This window comes from Hipposideros armiger, unplaced genomic scaffold (assembly GCF_001890085.2).
Source record: "Hipposideros armiger isolate ML-2016 unplaced genomic scaffold, ASM189008v1 scaffold_889, whole genome shotgun sequence".
Taxonomy (NCBI): Eukaryota; Metazoa; Chordata; class Mammalia; order Chiroptera; family Hipposideridae; genus Hipposideros; species Hipposideros armiger.
The window spans coordinates 274,589-291,786 of NW_017732239.1; the positions used below are offsets into that span (position 1 = coordinate 274,589).

The 17,198-nt window shown below is 37.0% G+C and overlaps 1 protein-coding gene and 1 pseudogene across 2 annotated transcripts in view; one reads left to right on the forward strand and one right to left on the reverse strand.

Moving 5' to 3' along the window:
- ANGPT1 (angiopoietin 1) overlaps positions 1-17,198 on the reverse strand; it is a 254,882-nt gene that overhangs the window by 180,454 nt on the left and 57,230 nt on the right. The window lies entirely within an intron of this gene.
- Positions 6,138-6,541, forward strand: LOC109375007 (40S ribosomal protein S15a pseudogene; annotated as a pseudogene).

Consider the following 17,198-nt stretch of genomic DNA (forward strand, 5'->3'; position numbering starts at 1 on the left):
ATCTATAGGTTTCACTCTTAAAAACAATGGCTTATACATGAAGTTTTGATCCCTATGTTGTCTCCAAGTTATTTCAAGTGCTTTTGTGCAATTTTCAAAAACCAACTAAATATAAAGGATATTAATATTGAACAAAGCATTATTTGGTACACATTTATTCTTAATCCAACAAATATCTCTGTAGTCCCTTGCTGTGAACTATCATTCAATAAAATCTATATTATTTAATAAAATTGATAAGAGAGTTTCAAATAAATGTACGGCACATATTCAGTGAAAAATATATAAATCAAACTAAAACAAAAGTCTGTATAGAAAATTTGAATGCTGATATCCAGATGAAAAAAAACTTCTATAGTTATTAAGATTGAAACAATCTTTTTGTTCAAATCTAAAGCAAAATGGAAGCAGAAACTGGATTCCTATTGTTTAAAAAAATATGTCCCAGTTTATATAGGTTAGGATGCTTTTAATGGCTGTTAAAAAATGATCCAGCTCAAATTCACATAAGTAACTAGGAAGTTCATTGGCTCAGATAATTGAAGTCTAAAGCCAAGGCCAACTTCAAGACTAGTTGCTATAACTACTTGGAGATGTAATCAAGAGCCCATGATCTTTTTCATTCTTCTTTCTAACAGCTATAGTATTAAGACTCATCCTAAAGCTAGTTTTCCTGTGGTTGCCATCAGAGACAGCTACATGCTTCCTTGTTTATGTTAGATCAGGGTTTCTCCACCTCTGACTGTCTACTTTGCATTTTTTATAGATTACATAAATAAACATATTAATGAGCACAAATTTCAATTGATGTGTAATGTGATATACACAGGGCCAAAAATATGTACATAATTAATAATTATATTATGAGATCATCTTGACCATGGCTTCTTTGCATTCTCATAATAATTGGGGAGCTGTGAATAATGACTTGGTTCTCTGCTCTATACCTCTAGGGCTGTAAACTCTAAAATTAGTTGCTTGCTTTTGATTCTGTTCACCATGATTACATGGTAAAGTGTATGTGGACATTTCCTACAGAAGGGGCTATGTGTAAGTGGAAGAGTTTTCTCATAGAGTAAAACTTTAGAGCGAGACTGTTCATTTTGAATGATTTAGAGTAAAAGAACCCAATCACTTCCAACGTTATCTAGGTTTGTGTTTAGAACCAACTAAGATTTCTTTTAGTGACATTCTAGCCTAAGTGAAAACCACTGACAATTGTATAAAATGAAACTGAAACCTTTCAAAGACCTCTTTAAATATTTTAATTGGTCTTATTAACATTTTATGATGAGCCATACATATTAATTAACAATATACATTAAGTAGTGAACCACGGAGTTGAGTTCACAGATGAACTGCTTCTTTGAAAAGTCACTATTTTGCTTGGATTTCTTGTATCTGCATTAAAGGCAATTTTCCAAGAAAAGAAAACCATTGGTCTCTTTGAACAATTTTCTTTGTTAATCTCTGTGTGTCAACATATTTCTCAGGTTGTTTTTTTCTACTTAAATATTTTTCAGGCCATGAATAATAAACAATATGTGAGTCAATCAGAACTAATTCTTACAGATTTAAAAGCAATTTCCTTCCAGAAACATAAGTATATACTGGAAGATATAGAAGGCCTTTAGGAATAGAAAGTTTTCAACTCATAAATTGATGAAACTAAGATGAAGTATTGGTTATCACAGGATTTTAGTACATGTTTGAACTTGAAAAACACAACACAATTGTGTAAAATTTACAGAAAAATATTAGCATTTAGGGAAACATTCAGCTCAAGCATCACCACTCTCCTCAAAAGCAGAATGTACTAGAAACCCCATTTTGTAAACAGGAAAGTGAAAACCAAAATTCACACTGTCTTAGACATTCTGGCCTGTGAAATAGAAATAAGAAGTAGAACTCTTGAACAGAGGGAGACAAAATTGCTATTTGTAGACTTTTCAGAAATGCATTCATCCAATACTGATTGTTCCAGACATTGCTCCAGGTGCTAGAAAGACATTGATAAACCAGACAGACAAGGTCTAAGATCCTTTCTACCTTTAAGTTTCTCTCTTCTGTGCTTCTTTATTAGTTCACTAAGTACTATACTGCTCTACGGAACATCAGTATGACTAAAGATGAGAGAGATCAAAAGTAACAAGGGCATAAAGAACACTGAAGATCATTTTTCTTACACATAAATGTCTAGACACAACTGCTTGTATCTGTGAAGGAAGTTTTGCTTAACAAAGTCCTAAGAACCCAGGCTGTTTCCAGTTTTCTGCCTGCTCATCCTTGGGAATAATCCTCTGTTCCCATGGTCCTGACAAGGACTCTAGTTAGCACATATAAAATCCAAGGAATAAGATGGAAGAAGGGAAGAAGAAACAGAAAGTACAAGTTTTTGGTTTTTTAAGGTAATTTGCTGAAGGTACTATATCATGTTTCTGCTAGCACTCCATGCATCAGAATTCAGCTAAGTGGCTTCACTTGTTTGAAAAAAAGACTAAAAATGTATTTTTGCTTTGTTTTGTTTTGTATTTTCTTATGAGGAAGCCACAGTACCATCAACAACAACAACAAAATGAGGGCATAAGGGTTGTAATTCAGTAGGTATCGGATCGGGGTAAAAACCTAGCAGCCTCATCCAAACTGGGCAACCCTAAGATCATCTTAACCTCAACCTCTGTGATCTGATACAATGCTTCCCATCTCCAAATGCCTGTCTAAGCCCTAAATTCCAAATGAAGCATAATAAAGTTACACATATGAACTTAAATCTTTAAAGTTTTTGGATATCCCATTTGTCTGCTAAAGGAAATCTATGAATAGCCACTGGGTATGATAAGTCTGAAGACAGGAAAGGTTACGATTGTCACCATCCACAGAGCTGTCACTCTTTAAGTTTTGTCAAACTGGTTACACTATTAGCATGATAAACTGCTTTGAACACACTAAGCAGATAAATCATAGAATGCCAGCCTAAAACACACTCTTTGCTGTAACTTTAATTCTGAGTGGTTGCTGAACTAGGTATTTGCCAAATCCAATTTTCACTGCCCTGAGAAGGAATGTAGGTTGCATCATTCTAAACCGGCATGATTTAAAGATATCTTGTATAAAGGCAGTAGTGCTAAAATTAGTTGCTTGCTTTTGATTCTGTTCACCATGATTATATGGTAAAGTGTATGTGGACATTTCCTACAGAAGGGGCTATGTCTAAGTGAAAGGGCTTTCTCATAGAGTAAAACTTGAGAACGAGACTGTTCATTTTGAATGATCTGGAATAAAAGAACCCAATCACTTCCGACATTATCTAGGCTTGTGTTTAGAGTCAACTAAGATTTCTTTTAGTGACATTCTAGCCTAAGTGGAAACCACTGATAATTTTATAAAACAAACCTGAAACCTTTCAAAGATCATACTCAAGTTTCCCATCATAGTGCTTTGTATGTCAGACTGAGTATGTGAGTTTATTAAGGTATTCCCCATTGCCAGGAAAGGTTTACTTTACCCATTAAAACCTCACTCAAATGGATATCAAGTATCTCTTGTGTCCTGTTACATGATGTAATTTAAGTCTGAAAATGTCCATGCTTTGCTTTAACCAGAAAGTTAAAATCTTTCTCAATGGAAGCAATAGAGTATATCCCTGATAAGGTGAAGGTGATCCAGTAAAGGGTCATGACTTAGCCCTTTCTGGACAAACAATGAAAAGAAACTCATCTGCTCCCATGTTATGTGGTATCAATAATGTAGCCTGTTTTAACACATCAAATCCCTTCCATGCTTTGGTGCCTACGCCTCCATATACACAGACTAGGTGGCCACAGAGGGCTCCCCTTACAATGTAATCATAATAGAGCTATTGAACAATTATGTGCAAGCATGTGCTAACCACTGAGACAGACAAATGAATAAAATATAATCCTTAATTTTAAAGAGCTAACAAACAGTTCAGGAAGAGAAGGAATTTGACTTGAAAATATAGGAATTCTGACCCAAGACCCCTATGACCAATGTCATGAGAGAAATAAAAAGATAAAGGAAAAAAAGATCACGTTGGTCTGAAGGAATAAGGAAACCAGTAAGGTAAGAAGCAATTTCCATTTGCGGGGCAGTCAAACTGTTTCCTTTCATAAGTCAAAAGTTGCCTTTCAATAAATTCTACCCATTGATCCTAGTCCCAGGCTCCAAAATCAGAACTACTAAATCTAATTTCTCTTTTATTTGAAATATTAAACTCAAGAAATGTTAAAACAAAACAAAACAAAACCTGGAAGGTGAAGGTGGCATTTGAAAAACATTTTGAGCAGTAGACAAAAAAAGAAGGGTTTTGGGGAAGAGCTGTGAGGTGGGAAAATGTGAGCTAAGCGCATGTTGAGGCTATAATGGTCAATTGCTGGGCACATACATTAAGAGCAGAAGCAAAGTGAAGAAAGGATGGACAGATCAATGTTTACTGTCCTGTGGTTACCACAGACACTGATCAAGGAGTGAGGGACATTGCTTAATTTATAAGCATGCATGTAGCCATTATACATTTTTGCCAAGAGGAAGTCATGAAGGGCCGGCTGAGTGGCTCAGTTGGTTAAGAGCTCGCTCAAGAGTTTGAGCTCTGAGCAACAGCGGTTCGAGTCAGCCCGAGCTGAGCAGCCGTGAGCTGCCAACAGGTGGCGGGATGGCTCAGCTAAAAAAAAAAAAAAAAAAAAAAAAAAAAAAAAGAGGAAGTCATGAAGAGCTATACTTTTGGGAGAATGATCTGACATCAGGGTATTGGACAGAATTGCTAGAAAGGCCAGTTAGAGGCCATTGCCATTGTTATCACATGCTACAACACCAGAAACATCCTGGTTATTTATGTAGAACTCTGAAACAAGCGAGAAAAGGGTACTGTTAGCTTTTGCCAAATCTCTTCTCTTGGGAATAATGGCTTCCAAGCTTGGCATTCTAATTCAAGCCTTCCTCAACAGAGAAACCTGGTCAAATCAATCCTTTCCATCCCCCCTGATTTTCACACCTGGGAAGAGAATTTTGCATCTGTTCACCTTTGAATGTTTCAGTTTCCTCAAATGGATTGTGAACATCTTAGGAGCAGCTAAGATAAAGAGGAACTGCTGGCAGCAACAGTGCATCCTATATCATTTAATGAAGCTGCAAATTCATCTGGCAGCCAAATCTGCCAAGGAAAAATCTGAAGGGCATGTTCTTCTCTCTTTTCAACAAAAATAAGGACGTTAGAAGATGGGGCAGACATGTTCTGTGACTGTGACCTTGATCAGTTTGTTCCAGTCCCAAATGACTTAAACACAAGCTACTTAAGTAACAGCAGTGATTTTAAATTATGTAATTCTCCAGTGGGAAAAGAGGGCCTCAGAGGACATGGTTTTCCCTAGAATCTTACAAAAATGATAACTACATCAAGTAAGGCAAATAGAATTGTTCTGTCTCTGCAAATTGGCATGTACATATATATTTCCTGTCATGTTATGACCTCAGATCATTTACTCGAAATTACAGCTTCATAGCATCTTTAAGAGATGGACGGGACGTAACATACTTTACCTTTTATGTGAAGTAGATATTCCTTTTATGTGAAACAGTTATTTGTTTTTGATATAAGAGGAAGATTTAGACTTTTTTTGGAGTCAGAGAACATAAGACAAAATTATTGCAAAGATTATTGAATCAAATCTGATGGAAAAGAGCAATTGACTTAAACTTCTGTAGATAACCCTCTCCCGCATTTTATACTTTCCATGACAATTATACTTAGCTGAGCATAATACAAGCTTTTCACGCCAAAAGCCATTATAGCTGTTTTTCTTTAGACAGCAACAAAACCTGATGAAAGAACTTTAGAAAAAGCGGGCACACAAGTGTCTGTGTTCTCGTTTGTGATGATACCAAATTGTTTAATAATTCCATGACATTCAGCTGAATTTGGTATCTGCCTGTGATGAGCCAACAGATTTGATAAGACAATGAGTTAATAGGGGTTGGCAATTTTCATGATTCTCTATTTTATTTGAAGAAAGTCATAAGAATATAGTTTAATATTTGCTTATATGTGCCAAAACTCCTTGAAAAAAATCAGTAAGAAGGATAGTGAAATTAAAAAGACTAGCTTTTTCCGTTGTATTTCCGTGCAGCCATAATGGTGCGCAAGAACGTCCTGGCCGATGCCCTCAAGAGCATCAACAATGCCGAGAAGAGAGGCAAACGCCAGGTTCTTATCCGGCCTTGCTCCAAGGTCATCATCCGGTTTCTCACTGTGATGACAAAGCACGGTTACATTGGCGAATTTGAAATCATTGATGATCACAGAGCTGGGAAAATTGTTGTAAACCTCAAGGGCAGGTTAAACAAGTGTGGAGTCATCAGCCCCAGGTTTGATGTGCAACTCAAAGATCTAGAAAACTGGCAGAACAACCTGTTCCCGTCCCGCCAGTTTGGTTTCATTGTACTGACCACCACAGCGGGCATCATGGACCACGAAGAAGCAAGACAGAAACACACAGGAGGGGAAATCCTGGGATTCTTTTTCTAGGGATGTAATACATACACCAAATACAATGCCACAATGGAAAAAAAAATAGACTAATGCTTTTGAAGGTGTAAGTAAAGTAGCAGTTTTTATGTAATATGAGTGACAGGGGAGAAAAAGGTGAAACAACATCTGGCTCATACAAAATAGGAACTTTGGATCCAATCTAGAATTTGCATTTTGTTCACATAATGAGAGCCAGCTGAGGCCAGGCAGGGATGAAATATCGAACTCTGTCATCAGCCATAAAGTGCTCGAGCTCTTCCTCAGAGTTCCTGAATTAACAGAAGCTTGTTTACATTCAGACAAAGTTGTAAAACGGCCTGAAGATAGATAGCAGTTTTCTCAGAATAAAGAGAAAAGAATCCAGCCTCCGGATTTACGCGATGTGTTCAGTTCTTCGTACAAAAGGTAAATGCATATCTTTTACTTCTCTTCTGATACACAAAGTCAAATAAGTATCCTAAGCCAAGAACTAATTCATAAATGTATCAATAATATGTATTCTCAGTCTAAAATCAATCATCACCCCTGCCCCTGCCCCATCCTGTCATGCACACAATGAAGCGACAAAGAAAGAAAAAAAAACATGCAAAGTGACCCAGTAGAATAAACTTCAACCCAGCCAAAGCTCTGGGTTATTTCAAAGCTTCTCTTCTTAGTGGAAAAGATCAGGTATCTAGGTTTAACGCATTTCACAGGATTTCACAGGATAATGCTGCTTAATTGCCATTATAAATATGTCATATGTTGCACTCCTATGCTATGCTAAGTACTTTACATTCATGACATCATTAATCGCCACAATAATCATCTGAGTTAATATGTACCCGTTTTACAGATTTTAGATTAGAGATGATAAAGACAGGAGCCAAGATTTCAACTCGGGTTCTTTGACTCAGACTCCAAAGCTTTCACAGAATGAATACCATATTTGCTTTTGTGCATTGATCGTTGCTCACGGCTCCTAGCATTTTATTTGATAATCAATTAACTATTCATCTCACTTGCCACAGGAAGTTATTTGTTTCTATAATTATTTACAGGAGAACAAAGAAGGGCTTGCTGGTGTGATTCTAACATTGGGCATAACGCCTCTCATCAGCAGTATGACACCTGGGCTTTGCTCAGTCCCAGTCCAAGTGTAAAAAAATTGTTTAATCCCTGGCCATATTAATCACAAACTATAAATGACAAGGTTCATGAGTTCTTAAAGAAAGAAAAACAAAAGGTTGCTGTTTTTTTGTTCCAAGTAGAGATCAGTTAGATTTAATACTATGATTGCCTGTAACCAAGCAAACATCACAGGTTCACGGCTAGTCATTAGTGTCCCCTCTATTTACTTGAGTTTTCCATTCATAAACTTGGTGGAGTACATCATCACAGCTATATATTATATATTTTCATATACATATGGTGGAGAAGAATAGCCTGAGGCTCCACGCCCTCTCAGACATATAATACTCTTCTTGTCAACCCTGAAGAAATTAGGAATTAGCCCAATACTTTTATTATCAACATGTCACTTAGATCATCATTCATATATGGTCCATGGAGAATGAATCACTAAATATTTGGTGTAGGAATGTACATTCATTACATGAGAATGCACCAATAGTTCAAAAAAATTAAAGTAAAAGTTTTTTACTATCCTAACGCTTTTTAGCTCTGAAAATATGCCATAAATGTACAAACATATAGACATGTACCAAGTCCCCACAGTACCAATCATTGAAAGAACTGATCTCATATGGAAATATATTTATTCATTAATATTCTTTTTAGCATTTATATTTGATGATTAATACATAAATTAAAACATATGTGAAAAAGTGATCCTTGAGAATATTTAACTCTTTACATTCCACCAGAATATTTCTTCCATTTGGAATTTTCCTAAAGATAGTCATAAGTTTTGACACTTTGATCTCATTAGTTCTTGTAGAAATAGCAAGACAATAATTTATTTTACTTTGACAGGGACAATACCACATTACATACAACTGGATATAAATCTTAAAAGTTTTCTATTATGTAGCAAGAATTTTGGAAATTCATGAAAAGGTAAAGAGTATATCCTTTATTTATCTAGTAGCTGCTGGCATTTCTCATTGTGAGTGAAAAATTGTCTTTTCGTCCCTTGTCAAATAACAATGAAAGCAGTATTAGTCACAGTTTTCATGGCAATCTGCCAGTAAAAGGAAGCTAAGTAACATTTCTCTTCAAGCCTAATAAAAATGTCCCATGGCCTTTTGTGAGGATATAAAGTATGACTCCAGATACCAGCCAAAACAAAGTAAAATCGGAGGAAGGCAAAAGCAGTAAAATCTTACTTTTTCTGTAACCACTTACAAGTATTCTAAACCATGTGGAAGAATAAGAGAAATGCGACTTCAGTGTCTCTGTCAAGCCTCTCCTGAGCTACAGAAAGAAAAGAAAACCTCCTTCCTCATCAGAAGTGTACAAAAGAGGAGTCTTGCTGGTAAGGTTAGCATCTGTCAGCATCAGGCCTGGTACAAAAGCAAAGCCGCTCTTTGAATTGTTTGCTTAATGAGATCTCCCTGTGAATGGAGTGTTTCTGAAGCTTGGGATTTCACAAGGAACCAATATTGCATGTGGATTATTCTATACAGGAAGGTTAGTTTCAGCAATGCAAAGGACAGATAGTAGCTTATCATTTTATTATAATTGGAGTGTTTGCATTGAAAACTATTAAGATAGTTTTCCTACACATTGTCCATGATAATTCCTATATGTTATCCCAGCCATCTGAGTTTTCTCTGTGACATTCTTATGTGTCCTGGCCTCCATTCATTGCTTGTGTTCTATTTGTGGACCACTGCTGCAGAATTTTAATGAGTTCTATGTTAAACACGTATAGAATTCATTCTTCAGTCATTCTATAGGAAGCCAGCCCGTTCAGACTCCTTGAGCTTACTAATATCCTCTACTACACGTAAAAATAATGTTTTCCAATTTTTAAAGGTAATTCCAAGAAACATAAAACAGCCACTTTGGTCTACTGAAAACTCCATATTCAGTTCCAAATGCTCAGCTTCTGACATTAATTACAGCTGCTACAATTTATTACGCACTTGTATGGCAGGCATCCTGACACTCCGTTTAAACTTGTCAACAACTGCAAGAGACCTGATAGTTTCCCTTATACATATGAGAAAACTGGGGTCACAGAATTTGAGCATTTGCCCAAGGACAGGCAGTTAGAATTCCAACCTGAATCTCTCATTCTATATAACTCAGGCTCTCTCAATATATATATATATATACACACTACATTGCAGTTGCTCCACTACATTCATAAAACTTTAGCTTTTTTTTTTTCCTTAAAGGCTTTTTAATGAGCAGTTTTAGATTCACAGCAAAAGTAAGGAGAAGGAGCAGAGATTTCCTGTATATCCCCCACCCCCACATGCATCGCCTCCCCCATTATCAACATCCCCCCCAGAGGGGGACATTTGTTACAGTTGATGAACCTACATTGACACATCATTATCACCCAAAGTCCATAGTTTACATTAGGGTTCACTCTTGGTGTTGTACATTTTATGGCTTGGACAAATGTATAAAGACATGTATCTATCACTATAATATCATAGAGTATTTTCATTGCCATAAAAACCCACTTTGGCTTTTTAAAATAACCTCGCACAAAATAATAAACATGTTTCTAAGACCTATTCAACTTAACTATGGCTCAATTCAGAGTGCAGTGGATTCTGATCTTGGTTTCTTGGCTAAGCCTTACATATCTTGGTTCACTCCTTCAGCGTGTCTTCCAGTAGCTTCTTATAAAAGTTTTTAATGGATCACCTACATTTGTTCATTTGCTTTTAGTCTCAAACATTCAGAAACCTCTAAATATAACACTTGGAACACAAAAAGTCCTGGACTTTATGACATAAATATTACATCTAGAATTTCCTTAGCATTCAGTCTAATTTAAACTTTTATTTAAACGAAAGAAACCACTATATTAACTCCCCAAATCAGTATTTACATATTATGTGAAAAATTTTAAAAAGCATGATTTTACTCAAATACACAAAGATACACTTAAAAAACTGAATATGGACAGGCAGGTATAAATGTCACTGTGAAAAATGCTATAGTAAATACTTTTGCCGGGACGTTTACAGTTGTATATATAGAAGAATGGAGCAATGTAATTCTTATACGTTTTCCTGTTTCACAAGTAGAAATATTTTTACCAAAGGCTTGATGATGATTACAGTGGATGTTTTGGAGCATGCATACACTTCTGAGAGCGGACTGTGCACACCTAAACTTGGTGTTCACTATCAAGTTGATAACTTGAAACTGGAGTATTTACACCATGGAAATTGGCCACGGCTACAAGTCATGCCTGGCTCAGCCGGCCCCCTATTTGAGCCCGTTGGCAAACAGTTCTCAGCATCACACTGATGAAGTGAGATGACACTTAATAGTGGATATGAAGTGTGGATTCTTTCCTCCAGGTGCAGGGAGCTTTGTTGCTGATGGCTCTCAGCTGCTCCCAGTATGCCCCTTCCTCTTTGGACAGCCTAGTTTTGGGGTATAAAGACCTGGCCCCCAAAAGCCATTCCAGCTCAAGTTTCTTTTGGGATCAGCTAAGGTATCTGTGTCAATTGCGTCAGAGTTAACTTCTCCCTTTGCTCAGTCCTACTTCTCTCATTTACAGGTGTTGCTCCTGAGAGCAGACCCCGCGCAAAAACTGCACCAAAATATCAGAGTCTTTTTCCCAGGCAAACTGACCTAAGACATACATGTAACAGTACCTGGCACGTAGTAAGCACTTGATAAATTGTTACTTTTTAATAATGTATTTGTAACCACACTTTCATTGTATCCTAGTTTCTAATCTAGTTGTTAGAGGGAAATGATTTTAAGTATTTTTCCTCTTTTTAATTAAAAAAAATAGATTCTGCTATGGGTAAAAACAACAGCAAAATAATGGTTGCCTGTAACCTTAGTTAATACTTCAAAATACTGGACCTGAATGAAGCATTGGGTTGTCGGAAGTCATGACATATTTTTCCTATGTTTCGCATTGTAAAAATGCGTCATGACTTTTCCGACAACTCCATATATATTTGGGCCAAATAAACACCTGCAAATTGAATGGATCCCTTGGGGATTTTATATAGTAAAAAACCCTTCAAGAGTCTGAAAAAAACAAAGGTAAAATTTGACTAAGGTAGTAAAATAATTTTAAGGGTTTGTCAAATTTTGATTGCTGAACTTTAAGCAAATGTAATTTCTAAGACACTGCACTCAGGAGTTTTCCATTGTAAGATGAATGCAAATTTGATAACACCATAGCTCTGAGAAGGGTGACTAAGAGGATATTTCCTCAGTAACCTCATTAGTTGATAAAAACCATCTTTGGTCAGTTAAAAAAAAACAAAACACTAAATGTGATGACAACATTTTTCCCTTCCTGAGGCTCCACAGGACCTAAGCATCATGCATCCCTACAGAGGACTGGACCCAGGCCACTGTTAAAAAACATTAGGCAGCCATGCACAGCCATCCTGTGAAATAACATTCTGGGTACATTCTTGGTTATGCATGAACATCGTGATGACTACTAAGGGATGAATAATTTTATTTGCAATCATAATATCTCTTAGAACCCTGTGAGGAACTTAAGAAAATTAAGTCATAATAATTCACATCTTGAAGAAAAGTAAAAGTCATATATTAAAATAAAATATCTCCAGAACATTAGAAGGGCCATTTTAAAATTTTGCATGCATAGGAAAATCATATTAAGAGAATATTGTTTGGTATCTGATTTCTACTATGGGATTCAGGCTGTTAACAGTAGAATGGCTATGTGCTATTACAGGAGACTGCTACCTCGATTTCTTCCTATTCATTTGCGGAGTAACTAGTCTATTCAGACAACTCTATAGGCAAGACATAGAAGGCACTGAGAATAATGAGAGAAATTAGAAAGTTTATCTGTTATGGAACCCATCATTTTATGGAAGAGCCACACATCTGAAAAGAAATAAACTCATTTCTAAATAGAAGGAACTGAGTAGCTGCCTTCCCAGCACATTTTACTTGCTTTTGCAGATAACGTCACACTGAACATCCTTTATCTCCATTACCCTTCCCATGTGGCACTGTTGGGGGCCACCAGTCAGAGAAACTAAATCCCAGGACATATCAGTCTCAAGCTGAGTCTATCAGAGGCCTATCCTGAGAGTGTCCCAACCAAGGGTTCTTGCCTTTTTGGATCTGGAAAGATGCAGATGGGAATGGGAGGCTGCAGGCAGTTATTTTAAAGGTAATAAATATTAAAGCTAAGGCAAAGAGATGAAATGGGTCCCAAGCTCTCTTCTGTAAAACACCAAGAGTTGGTTCCTATCATTGATCCTGGCAGCCATCTGGGTATCCTTCCAGAATAAGCGTGGGTCCAGTTTCTCCAACTCTCAACAGAAAGTACTCACTATGCAGGTACCAGACGTGGCTCCAGGTTTTGTGGGGCCTGAAGCTTATACCGTGTGGGAGTCCTCTAGAAGAAGAATATATAAAATTATAAAGGCACAACCAGATAAAAATGTGATTATCGGAAAGAGAAAGGAAAATACAGTAAAACCTTGGATTGTGAGTGACTTGGTTTGCGAGTGTTTCGCGAGACGAGCAAACATTTCTAATACATTTTAATGTGGTAAACGAGCGATGTCTTGCACTATGAGTAGTTTGTTTCTGGAACAAATTATGCTCGCAAACCAAGGTATTGCTGTACAAGTTACTGTGGAGGGTTACTTCCTTGCTAATTTACCAGACTTCTCTTAGGCAGGATTGCTTCCCCCTTCCAAACTGGCCTCCTTTTCCACACCCACACAGAACTCTGTGCAACAACCACAGACTCCCAGGACACAGAAGGGACATGCAAGTGAGAGACCCTAAAGCGCAGGCTTCACCAGCTTCACGGGAAATCTGCCTGTACTGGCACATGTGTCTGAAGCACAGTGAGACATCAAGAGAGAAAAGGTAGGCTGGTTACTGAGAAAGCTTTCTCAGGAGGGCGGGCACTCATGGGATCATTCATCAGCGTCTCAAGTAAAGGAAGTGGGTGGGGCCCAAGGTTGTGAGAGGCCTTTGCATTGGACAAAGCTGATCTTAACTGTGAAGAGAAGGTGATTTCAGGGTGGCGAGTGAGAGACTCCCTCTCCCAATAATCCGAGAACATGCCTGCTCAGGATGTGGTTTTCCTCCCCCTCTCTGTTCTTCCTCCTGCTTCTCACTTCCTTGGCCTTTGAGAGAAGCTACTTCAAAGCCCCGCTTCCGGGATTTTTATGTACAGCATATGCTTTCTATTTTCTACATATTTCACCAAATCCCAATATTTTGTCCTTGTCCTTAAAATAAACACAGCACTCAGAAAAGGAGAGGAAAAAAGGAGCAGAACAATAACAAATGACAAGGCTTTTTTCTTTTTGCACCAAGACCCTAAGACATTAAGAAGCTTAACAAGAATAACAAACGTTAACCTTTCTCATATAGAAACTACGTCACCCAAAGTTCACCACGGTGGTGCTGAATGGAGTGGGGGGAAAACCAGAGGAAATGTTTTAAGGAGACAAAAATGACACTCCATAGTTAAAAATAAATAAATTAAATTAAATTAAATAAATTCAACTTTTCACAGAATTTACACTAGAATTCTAAATGGAAAAAAAAGGGGGTTGGAACTCTGCTAACCATGCACTCCTTTTTCCTGATTCAGATTAAAAATCCTGGCTATGGTGAGTTTGGTGAATCCTGCTAAGTGTAGGCAGGACCAGCCTGCTTTAGTCAGTAATACAGTCAAGACAAAAGAGAAAAGGTTGGTCCCTGGTTCCAAGGGTACTTGTGTGTGTGTGTGTGTGTGTGTGTGTGTGTGTGTGTGTGTGTGTGTGTGTGTGTGTGTGCGTGTGTGTGTGTGTGTGTGTGTGTGCTGGAGGAATGGGGGTTTGGGGGGCAGTTTGTGTAAACTCCAGGTCTGAACTTTGTTTTAAAATTTCTATAGCAGGAGGGTTTAGATAAAGTGAAGGAAAAGCGATTCATTCGATATTGCCTTTTGCGTACTTTGAAAGTTTGAGTCCATTTCCAATACACTTAAAAATATTCTGATAAAATAGAATTTTAAACCGTAACTATCATGTCATGTTGCGTGGCCTAAGAGTTATTGAAACACAAAAATAAACATAAGGCAAGAAAAAAAAATGGTGGTTCATTAAACCGGTTTAAGAAAATTGATAGCCGGGTTGGTTAAGGATAACTGGCTATATATCACTCTAATTAATAGATGCTTATATGTTACCACTTCCAGCTGTGAGATGATAGGTACCCCTTGCAGGGCCATGAGAGAAACGGAAGATTCATTGAAAGCATGAAGGAGTAGAGTGAGCCACGCCTAAGGCCTGACTGGTCACTGTGGTGAGTGAAACCAGGACTTCCCAGGGAGGCTCTCTAATCAGCATTTCATCATTTAACAGTTCAGTTAACAAATTTGGACAAAAAAGGCAAGTGAAAACTTCATCTCTAATTATCAAACCCCCTTGAAGCTTAAGTCCCCAAAGGCTTTTCTAAGAGAATGGGTGTCACTAATCAATAATGACACTGAGTGAGATGCTCCCAAGAAGCTCTCTTTCTCAGAGGTGTTTGTTAACCCAGCAGGAAGAGTCTGCAGTGAAATGCTTCTTACTTCAGGGTTAATTATTTGTTTTTTCTCCCCAAAGCCAATGGCAGCTTGAAGCAAGTATGAAAGCCTGTTGCTGAATGCTAGGAGGACAAAAAGAATCAACTCTACTGGATTCCCAGTGACTAGTTGGTGTTTGGGTTCCTTTTGTCTTGGTGAGGGAGAAATTCCTGGAGCTTGGTCAAAGGATAATCATTATTTTACAGGGTAAAGGTGTTTACTATAGACTAATATTATATTCAAAATGCAGGCCTTTACAGATCTTTTGTTTTAGGACACTCTGACAATATGGTGGTTTGTTATAATTTGCATAAAAGTAAAAGCAATAAAGAGGTAATTTAAACACACACACACACACCTGGGTCAATGACTGGGTTGCATTTCGTTTCTGAGAAAAAAAATCCATTGCCAAGTGGGTTATTTTTCATTTCAAGTAACAGGCCAGATAGTCACGTACATACAAATCAACTCAGGGCTAAAATCTTATTTCTGGAATGTACTGAAAATGTACTGAATATACAAAAAGCATTTTGACTCCTAAGGTAAGATTTAATGGTTTTGGAATATCACAAAAATCATGAATATAATAAGTTAAAATTAAGCTGAGTATTTTCTCAATGGAAATTAATTTGAGACAACAGCCTCTATGGGGTGGGTCCGAGTACTATTTCAATGCAGGAGAATGCTATATGGCTCTCTCTGTAACATCCTCAGGCTAATTGTTAAGTACTCAACTGTGCACCTAGTAACATCCTGCCCCATTTTATTATCATTTTTGGTTAATATGCCTGAATCTCCACTAGACTTTGAGCTCTTTGAAGGCAGAGTTCATGCCTATTCACTCTTCCTTACCTAGAACATAAACATAATTATTTTTCCTGTATTGCATCAGTCTTTATGTGGCAATCTAAATGATGGCCTCCACAAAGATGTCTGCATCCTAAACCTCAGAACCTATGAATAGGTTATGTCACATGGTAAAATGGACTTTGCAAATGTGATTAAATGAAGGCCCTTGGGATTGGAGCGGTTACCCTGGTTTATCCACATTCCTACCACTTGTTGAGGGAAACTGCTTTGTCTTTTTTTTTTTTTTTTTATCTCCAAATATCTCGCGAGCCACATGCGGCTCTTTGGGTACATGCTAGGCACTGAGAATATAACTCAAGAAATTCAAGCACTAGATTATCTGATAAATCAGTCTTTGAGGGTGATCTAGTGGTTTAAGTTATTTTAAACATATATATCCCTCCACAATTATACATAATTATCTCATAATAAATGGACATCTTAGAATAAGCTATCTTTCCCCCAATATTTTAATCTAGAAGAGTAATTGTACTGGTACATATTTCAGCAAACTCTGGCAAATCAATTGAGCATAGACTTTGGCATGAGAAAAATCCTTGCTACCATTCAAATAACACAATGAATTATAGTAACAGAATAAAATTGAAAACTTTTTTACTGTATGATAGAGGTTAATATGTTTAAGGTTCTTGTTTTTTTTTAAATAAAAATATAAAACAAGGTTATGCAATTAAAATCATAACTGAACTATAAAATTCTTTAAAAATAGAAATCAATGTCACTTTCTTCCAGGGATGTGATAGTAAGATATAAATAAACCTTATTCTAAATAAATTTTGGGGGGAGTATGCCCATTCTATAATAATGCTATAATTGAAGCCAGGTGTATGTGACAACCAGAATTATTTTCCTGCTAAATTTTCTGAAATATAGCTTTCTAAGGTAAGCAAAGGCTATCTGCATGAGTGTTTAACTCACGTTTCAGACTTTAAAGAGTTTAATATGTATTGGAAATCCCATAATGCTGTTAATAACAGTTATTTATTAAAGGGAGACATGTATTTTATACCTTGGTTCATTTGAACAAATAATTGAGGTCATCAGGACACCATAAGAGAATTGCTGTCTCACTGT